The 9,334-nt window shown below is 40.7% G+C and overlaps 1 long non-coding RNA gene across 2 annotated transcripts; it reads right to left on the bottom strand.

Moving 5' to 3' along the window:
* Positions 1–3,976: 3,976 nt before the first annotated feature.
* On the bottom strand, positions 3,977–7,783 carry LOC134462166 (uncharacterized). Of its 2 annotated transcripts, none has more exons than XR_010037490.1 (5): positions 7,238–7,783; positions 6,754–6,850; positions 6,587–6,671; positions 6,366–6,451; positions 3,977–4,550 (listed from the first exon to the last, which is right to left on the bottom strand). It is a non-coding gene; the product is annotated as an uncharacterized LOC134462166 (long non-coding RNA). The 2 variants fall into 2 exon arrangements; XR_010037492.1 differs by having other exon boundaries at positions 7,498–7,783.
* Between the last annotated feature and the right edge of the window lie 1,551 nt (positions 7,784–9,334).

Raw genomic sequence — 9,334 nt, 5'->3', positions numbered from 1 at the left:
ACAGGTGTGAGTTTGCTTAGATGGCTGAGAGGGACCAAGTGTGGAAGTGCCCTTGGAAATGCCTCTGTATATGCTACTGGCTGAAACTGCAATCAATCAAAACACTCTTTCCTCTCATTCAACAGCAGAGTCAATGGCCGACTTAGTGCATCTTCACCTTAAGCCTGCTCCATCGAGCCACTGGAGTTGCTCAGATTTAATTTTGGCCTATCGTTGAAATATAGGTGGAACACTATGACGTGGTCCAATGGCAACCAATTGGAATGTCTTCATGTCCTAGAGCAGAATATGTATGAATATTTCAATGAAAGTTGTAATGTATGGCTTCTTATTTGTTGTTTGCTCTGTGTTATATACAAATTACGGTAACACTTTATAATAAGTACCCGTTTTTGAGCATTAGTTAACCCTTAGTTAAGCCTTATTTTAACATTAGTTAACCCTTAGTGAAGCACAAGTTAGTCATTATGTAAGTATTATTTCTTATTTCTTAATCATTAACTACTACCGTTAGTAAATGGTTTGTGTGCACTGATGTAACTGTTCGCTAAGAAAAGTTAAGCCTTAGTTAAGCCTTATTTTTAACATTAGTTAACCCTTACTGAATCACGAGTTAGGCATTATGTAAGTATTATTTCTCATTTCTTAATCATTAACTTCTACCGTTAGTAAATGGTTTGTGTGTGCTGATGTAACTGTTCGCTAAGCAAAGTTAAGCCTTAGTTAAGCCTTATTTTAACATTAGTCAACCCTTAGTGAATCACGAGTTAGTCATTATGCATTTCTTGGTAATGATTCGTTTATGGCGATTGAACTTTCTGATAAGCATTAGTAAAGCATCATTAAAATGTCAGATAACCCACCTTTATTTATGAAAAAAACATTATCTCTTTGTTGCCTCCTACCACCTAACCATTACCAAGTACTATTAGGCATGTATGGCAACGGTTTGTAAACTCTTGCTTTAGCATTAGTGAAATCTTAATTAACCCTTTTGTAATGGTTAGTGTGTGATGACTGGTAACATGGCAAACAGTAAGTTGAGGCTCATGTGACTGCCCCTCATGGATGTTTCTGGACATTAACAAATGACTTGATAAGCATTGCTTATGCATTATCAAGGATTTATAACCCATTACTTAAGTATATCTGGGGAACTGATCTAAAGTGAAAACCTTCCCATGCTTTACAACACATTAACAAATGACTTGTTAACACATTGAGTACCGACGACGTAATAATGCGTCTTTCACGCCCATGCGTTGTATACCAAAACGCAAAAATACGTTTTTGAATTTAAATATCATATTTTGAATCTACACCCTTCAATGGACAATATATGTGATTTTGGTAGCTCTGTGATGGACATAAATGACAACATTTGCAGTCCAAAGTTGTTTGATTGTTATGATGTTTGAGTGTTATGATTTGGATATTTTAATTTAACTTACCAAGATGTCTGGATGCCAACCCATGTCGCCTATCGCGCTGCCTGCATTGATTTCCCTAGTACGGTCACTGTAGCATGTGTTGTCTCTGACTTCACGCAATAGGTAAACACCATTGTATAGTGCCTGGAGTATCTTGAACTTTCTGGACTTGCTAGACCTTTACCAGATCCTTGGATCCAAATGGCACCCGATATGTGATTGCAGTAATGCGCTCCGATTTGGACGTTTGATCGCCAAAAAGATAAGTTTCTGTGTCTTCCTGTATGTGAGAAGCCAGAAGCTAGCATGGCTACATCATGATTCCCTGATTGTCGCTCCCAACGCAGGACGCTCCCCTGTCGGCTCGCTCCCACTAGCCAGACTATCGATCCGGGTGGGACTACACGTCCGGGAGTGATAGAAACACCTGGGACTACACGTCCGGGAGCGATCTCAGTTGGGAGTGTCCATCTGCCACCGCATATGATTCGGATCGGATGGGCTAGGTTACATCTAAGCATCATATCATTTGGATTTGTTGTCAATGTTGGGCTATTATTTCGGGAGTCATCGGGAGCTATTTTAGCAAATGTCTCACCCTCTGCATGTGTGCAAAGAGTTTGTGTTCAGTCCACGTGAAAAACGGGGATTTCAAAGGGCATCGATTGCTGGTGTCGTAGTGTGACAGAGCAGGAGGTGTGCTGCCGTATTCGTGAATCGTGCTATGTTGTTGTTTCCCTAGTAGCCCACGATCGGTAGCGTGTATTGTGTCTGACTTCACGCAATAGGTAAACACAGAGACCATTGTATATCGTGCCAGGAGTATCTTGAACTTTCTGGGCTTGCTACCTAGACCTTTACCAGCTCCTTGGATCAAAATGGCACCCGAATTGTAATTGGAGTAATGCGCTCCGATTTAGAAGTTTGATCGCCAACCAGATAAGTTTATTTGATTATTCACCCCTATGTTGAACTGTCTTCCTGTATGTGAAAAGCCAGAAGCTAGCATAGATGGCTACATATGGATCGGATGGGCTACATCTAAGCATCATATCATTGGGATTTGTTGTCAATGTTGGGCTATTATTTCGGGAGTCATCGGGAACTATTTAGCAAATGTCCGACCTTCTGCATGTGTGCAAAGAGCTTGTGTTCAGTCTGTGTGAAAAACGTGGATTTCGAAGGGCATTGATTGCCGCGTCGTAGTGGTTTAGAGCAGGAGGCGTGTCTTGACGTGCAGGAAGATGTGTGTCAGAGCTAACCTTGCACCAAATTGTGATTAAAACCAACTCATCCCCTTTCAAACTCGTCACATTCTGAAGAAGCGCACCCTACACAAAAACCTCAATATCTCCGATTGTAGCTGAATTCCATGGATACCCACTTCGGTTTAGCGTGGGTTTACTCGGCAATAAAAGCTCGTAGAGACACACAGTTTTCACCTACTAAGAGGGCAGCGTCTCCACTTTCAAACGAGTCATAACATATTTCAGTGGCCCTATCACATAATAAGCTGTGAGTCTACAAAAAAACGTAAAAAAGGGCTTAGAACGCTGGTATTCTACGACATAATTCCGTGAGCACCGCCGGTATTCAATGTGTTAAGCATTGCTTATGCATTACCAAGGATTTACAACCCATTACTTAAGTATATCTGGGGAACTGATCTAAAGTGAAAGCCTGTTATGGCTTCACAACACATTAACAAATGATTTGATAAGCATTGCTTATGCATTACCAAGGATTTATAACCCATTACTTAAGTATATCTGGGGAACTGATCTAAAGTGAAAACCTGTTAAGGCTTTACAACACATTAACAAATGACTTGATAAGCATTGCTTATGCATTATCAAGAATTTTGAACTCATTACTAACTCATATCTGGGAAACTTTTTAAGTGATAACCTTTCCATGCTTTCCAAAACATCAACAAATGACTTGATAAGCATTGCTTATGCATTATCAAGGATTTATAACCCATTACTTAAGTATATCTGGGGAACTGATCTAAAGTGAAAACCTGTTAAGGCTTCACAACACATTAACAAATGACTTGATAAGCATTGCTTATGCATTATCAAGGATTTATAACCCATTACTTAAGTATATCTGGGGAACTGATCTAAAGTGAGAACCTGATAAGGCTTTACAACGCATTAACAAATGACTTGATAAGCATTGCTTATGCATTATCAAGGATTTAAACCCCATTACTTAAGTATATCTGGGGAACTGATCTAAAGTGAAAACCTGTTAAGGCTTTACAACGCAATAACAAATGACTTCTTAAGCATTGCTTATGCATTATCAAGGACTTACAACTCATTACTAACGCATATCTGGGGAACTTTTAAAGTGAAAATCTTTCCATGCTTTCCAAAACATCAACAAATGACTTGTTGAGCATTGCTTATGCATGGGAGGCAACATCTGAGAGATCTTACTATTCTCATCAAAAATATTTACAAACCACTTACACAATACATTTGAGATGTGAGATGATGTGCTTCATGGTAACGGTAACACAAGACAGACAACTTCAATATCTTTAACTATTTAATTTTTAAAAGTAACAGTTATCAGCTTAAACAGTAACACAATGAAGAAAGAGAGATGAGGACTAGCAAAATGAAGAGATTAGATGAGGGGAGAGCTTGTGGAGAAGAGAGATAGTGCATTCATTAATCGAAATTTTCTACAAGGGCCAGTGGCGTTCATGTGTGCTTTGGATGTCAGTGTTTGGTATTTACGTAATTACCACATGAACGCACAATTAGGAACTGTACTGCATTTAAAAGATATTTTCTACTGGGCAGCAGCAGCGAGCCCGTACTTTTGAGCTCAGCCACTTTGCACTGTAGTTCAGGATTTCCCAAAATAGTTTTTATAATAAAAATATATTGAGAGTCTGTAATAGTGATCTAAAGTGAAAGCTGTAGAAACTGCATGATGACTTCTGTTCAGCTATGAAAATACTCCGGGTGTCGGCGGGCGTTATGGGAGAGAGGTGGCCGGGCGTTCACGGCCGCTATGGGAGATAAAGGGTTAAAGGAACTTCTCTGACGATGATGGTCCTTTGTAAAAAGTTTCAGGGGTAAACTGCCTTCATGATGCTACCTGTGAGGAAACAAACAAAAAAAGCACAGTTTTCAATTATGGGCAATATTATTGGACACAAGTCATGTAGAAAGCAATATGCACTAAGAAGCAGGAACTCAGACCGTTATCGACTTTTTCCATATACAGTCCCTTCCAAAGGGTTTGGAACAGAAAGGCGCATGACATTGGAGTACATCTCGTCTTATTTAAACCTACTGTATAAACATGCCATAGGGTCATTTCACGTGAAATCAGACACTTTGGGACCCGACCGACACCAGTGTTAATTTCGTGACGAAATATTTTCGCCATAATTATCGTTAACGATTGTTTTTCCCCTGACGACAATAAAACGATAACGAAAAAAACAGCATGTGTTTGTACGAAAAATATAACGATATTGATTTATATTTTCGTCAAAAAAATAAAAATGTGACTACAATACCATCGGAGACGAAAACCAATAGGAAGCATTTTTGTTAATATGTCACTGAAACATTGAAAAAGAATTTCCTGATCTTTCGCAAGTCGCGACCCATCTGCTCCGCGTCTCCCTCCCCTCCCTCACACACAAACACGCAGGCACAGTGACAGGCAGCGTCGGTGCTGCACGCCCGTGACCTTTTTTTAACAGCAGTAGCCTACTTTTCAGGGCAATCCTGGCTGGACAAAAATATTGTTGCCCATTTATCCATGACGAAGAAGTTTATGCAGTCATGAAATAGTGGTGGTGCTGTCTGTCCTAAAGTAGCAAACATCTTTCTCTAACGATGCCTTTTTTTCTCCACTCCCAGTCGCTTTCATGAACCTGCTACCCGACGGTCGTTGTCTGATCTTTTTTCAATGTTCGCTAATGTTTGTAATTTAAGGGTCTATGCGTTGGTACAAGCCTTCTGATAAGAATCACTTTAGTGCTGATCGCAAAGGATTCGGAAGTGTGGAGTTTTGCGACTTGTTTCAGTCAAGGACACTGAAATAGGAAGTAAACGGCCTTTCCACGCTTTCATATGCGTTTTTCCAATAACATCTTGCGAATGCATGCAACATGGACACAACCATGTCAACGAGAGCGCGTATGCCATCACAACTTCGAATCAAGCAAATAATATGCAACAGCTTGCAATACGCGCACGAGGGAGAGAGAGAGAGAGAGAGAGAGAGAGAGAGAGAGAGAGAGAGAGAGAGACGTGAGAGCCTGTAGGCTACCCCGCGACGCTCTTGATTACTGGTATACCCACAAGTATTTTTTCATAACGTGCAGTCCCGTTTTCCCCCCGAAGTCGTAAAATATCGACAGAGCTTTATGAGTGTCGTGGCCATGATTTTTTTTACACATTGGACGCACTGGCTTATAAGACACTCTGGCAGTTTTTGACAATATTTCATGATTACAATATGTAATTTTAATCATTGATTTCCCCAAATTGTATTTTAGTTTGACAATTTTATAGAGAAGTGTAGACAAGAGGAAATGAATGTCATATTTTATTTGACTAAAATTATTTTAGATTTCGTCGACTAAAATTTTATCAATTTTAGTCAGCTAAAACTAGACTAAGACAAAAATGATTTAGATGACCAAATTGTGACTAAAACTAAAATTGCATTTTCGTCAAGAGACTAAAACTAAATTAAAAATTCCTCTCAAAATTAACACTGACCGACACGGATTTCAAATCATACTTGCTGTGCCTGTTTAGTAGCAAGGTAGCACCCCAGAACTGCATTTGTGCGAATCTGACACCAATATTAAGGGAGAAACAGACTAGCGAAGGTTTACATATGAGGGTAGGGTATAGTCTACATGTTTCTGACATTGGCTCAGCAACTCACCCTATTGGACCATCCTCCATTCCTGGTTCCATCCCCCTGGGTGCTCGGTGCTGGCTGTGTCAACGTGCATGGGTGGCTACCCAACACTGTTCAAAAACATGATGAGATTTAGATGAGATTTAATATCAGACAAAATATTTATTACATATCACTAAAAGCAAATACTGTGTCAAGCCCTACATAGCCTAAATAAACGAAACAGTGCCAGCATGCATACTTACACTGGGTCTGCGTCAGGGGGCACTTCCAGGAGATCTGGTCAATACTGTGTCACTGGTGTCAACAGTGAGTGGGCTGAACGTTCATCTGTACAATGTAAACAAACATTTAATTATTTCCCATACACCTAAAACAATTACATGTGTATGACATTAGCTCACTAACTCACCCTATTGGGTCATCCTCCACTCCTGGGTCCATCCCCATGTGCCATGGGTGCCTGCTGCTGGCTGTGTCAACATGCATGGGTGGCTGGCTACCCAACACTGTTCAAAAACATGATGATTTAGATGAGATTAAATGTCACAAAAACAATGCCAGCATGTATACTTAGGCCTACACTGGGTCTGCATCAGCGGGCACTTCCACTTATCAAATAAATCTGTCATGAGCCAACAACTGAGAGAGGGAAAAGTCAAGTCACAATTTAGCTTTCATGACAGTAAATTACTACATGAGTGCAAATAAATACATCAGCAGGTTCACAACGCCATGAATTATTTCTGAGGTCAGTAGCCTACTGTAAGAAAGCTTGGGACAAATCATTCATGCAGTCATTTCAGAAGTCAGTAGGGTTAGGGTTAGGGTTAAACATAAACATACAAAAAACAACATGACTCACTACAAAGACCTCAGAAAAGAAACTAACTTACATTTATGGTAGTCCAACACCGTTAGTAATGTGCCAATCTCTTTGCCTACATCTGCAAAGCTACTCAACGTGACACCCCCTCTCAGTTTGTTTACATCCGGCGTCCACCTCTCCCCAATGCAATGAATTAGCTATGCACGATGGGCATGAGATTGTGTATCTTGCAAGCGACAGGGATTCATCTTTCAAATAAGAAAGGACTATGCAGGCAATTGCATGTCTGTTCAGTGAATATCAAAACATTTTAGCAGCCAAACTTACTTGGATGCAACAGCAGCAGCGGCAGCAGCAGGAGTAGGCAGTAGGCAGCAGCAGGCAGGCAGCTCATCGCATGCTCTTCTCGCATTCGCTCCAACTTCTCGTGTCAACTTTGATTAATACTTCCGACACTGTCAACATCCACATGCCAATACGTCCGCGAAAACACCTTGAAATGACGACTCTTCTCCGTTTAGACTTGTAATTGTCCTTCAGCAATATAAACCGTGAACACTGAACAAGACACTACTTCCTCAAAGTTTAATGTGTCCTGTCCCCTCAAAGAACGTCCCCTGGAAACGCATCACTGATCACAAAACAACATCCGGTCGATTAACCACTTCCTGGAATATTTGAATTATCAGCTCCGTGAACCCATAGAAATAATACAATAGAATGGCCCATGAATGGAGCGGTCAATAGGAACGCTTGCGTCAAACAGGCCGCCATCTTGGAACATGGGAAGCGCCGCGGAGCGCTGCTTTGAAATGAATGAACGTCTATCGGAACCAAGCCAACATGCGGGATTAAATCCGCGTAAATTGACATATTTGACCACCGGAGGTTTTTGTTTTTGTTTAATCCTGGTTTGTTACAAAATGTTAGTCATTTACTTACCCTGAAAATTAATAGTTAAACCATTTTTTGTCAACATAGCCTACATTTACGCTCAACTAATTAGGCCTACCTTTTCCCCATTCATACCAGCTGTACGAGACTTCCTGATGAACAGGGCATAGCCTACCTCGAAAACGTTTACATGGGGGAAAATTAAACATACACATTTCACAAGCAAATAACTAGGCCTACATTATACTTGGACAAAATATTTACAATGAATCATTAGTTTCTTCATTCCCGTCTGTAAAAGGCGTCAGCTAAGAAGAGCAATGTAATGTAATCTAATGTATGAGTGTATAGCCTACCGTTGTCTACAGGCTATTGGTTACGTTATGGACACTATCTAAATTAGGCTACATTACACTTGAATGTGCCATCATTGTGTAGGGCCTACACGAATGCAATATTTGCACAAGTCACAACAGTGAAGGCTGGTTTATTGTTTGGTGCCTTATAATATTTGAGGGCTGTACTAACCAAGCTACAACAGCACCGTTGTCTTATTTCTGGACATCTCCAATAAGCCCTATGGGCCCAGTTTCAACAATGTGATCACAGGTTAAATCCATAATTTCCTGAAACCCTTTGATCCTATTCAGCATGTTTACAAATCTACACACATGAAATAAATATTACATAGGCCTACACAGGGTTGGTGAGGTTACTTTTGAAATGTAATAAGCTACATATGTTATCAGTAATGTAATCCCATTACCATAATATTTAAGCAATGCAACAGATTGCTTTGACTACTTTATTCCCAACCACTTCGACTACTTTATTCCCAGACCATGAGTGCGTTGCAATATGCGACCTTGCCTCCTCCACTTGCGCTTGCCTCCTCGTCCCGCCTCCTGGCCCCTCCTCTGTGGAGAAAACGATAAAGTTTCCCAGCTGTCAGCCTAGCCACAACAACTTTTGAGGGACTGTTTTTCATTCACCATCCCAATTGCAAATGAGAAAAAGACTCTACAATTGAGCTTTTGCAAGATATTGAAATATAATGCTGTTGTCAGTGATGTCATCATGACATATTACTTCCTGGTACGAGGAGAGAAGCAAGTGGAGGAGGCAAGGTCGCATATTGCAACGCACGCCATGCGTGCACCATCCTCCTGTTGAAAGCACCTCCACCTCCTCCACGGAAATGTCTCCACCTGTGCACTTGCTGCCAGCACTTCATGTGACGCGTGTGTTCATGTGCGAGAGAGAGAGAAAC

This window comes from Engraulis encrasicolus, chromosome 2 (assembly GCF_034702125.1).
Source record: "Engraulis encrasicolus isolate BLACKSEA-1 chromosome 2, IST_EnEncr_1.0, whole genome shotgun sequence".
NCBI lineage: Eukaryota > Metazoa > Chordata > Actinopteri > Clupeiformes > Engraulidae > Engraulis > Engraulis encrasicolus.
Note: the sequence above shows the minus strand (reverse complement) of the source record. Positions and strands in the feature narration are given on the sequence as shown.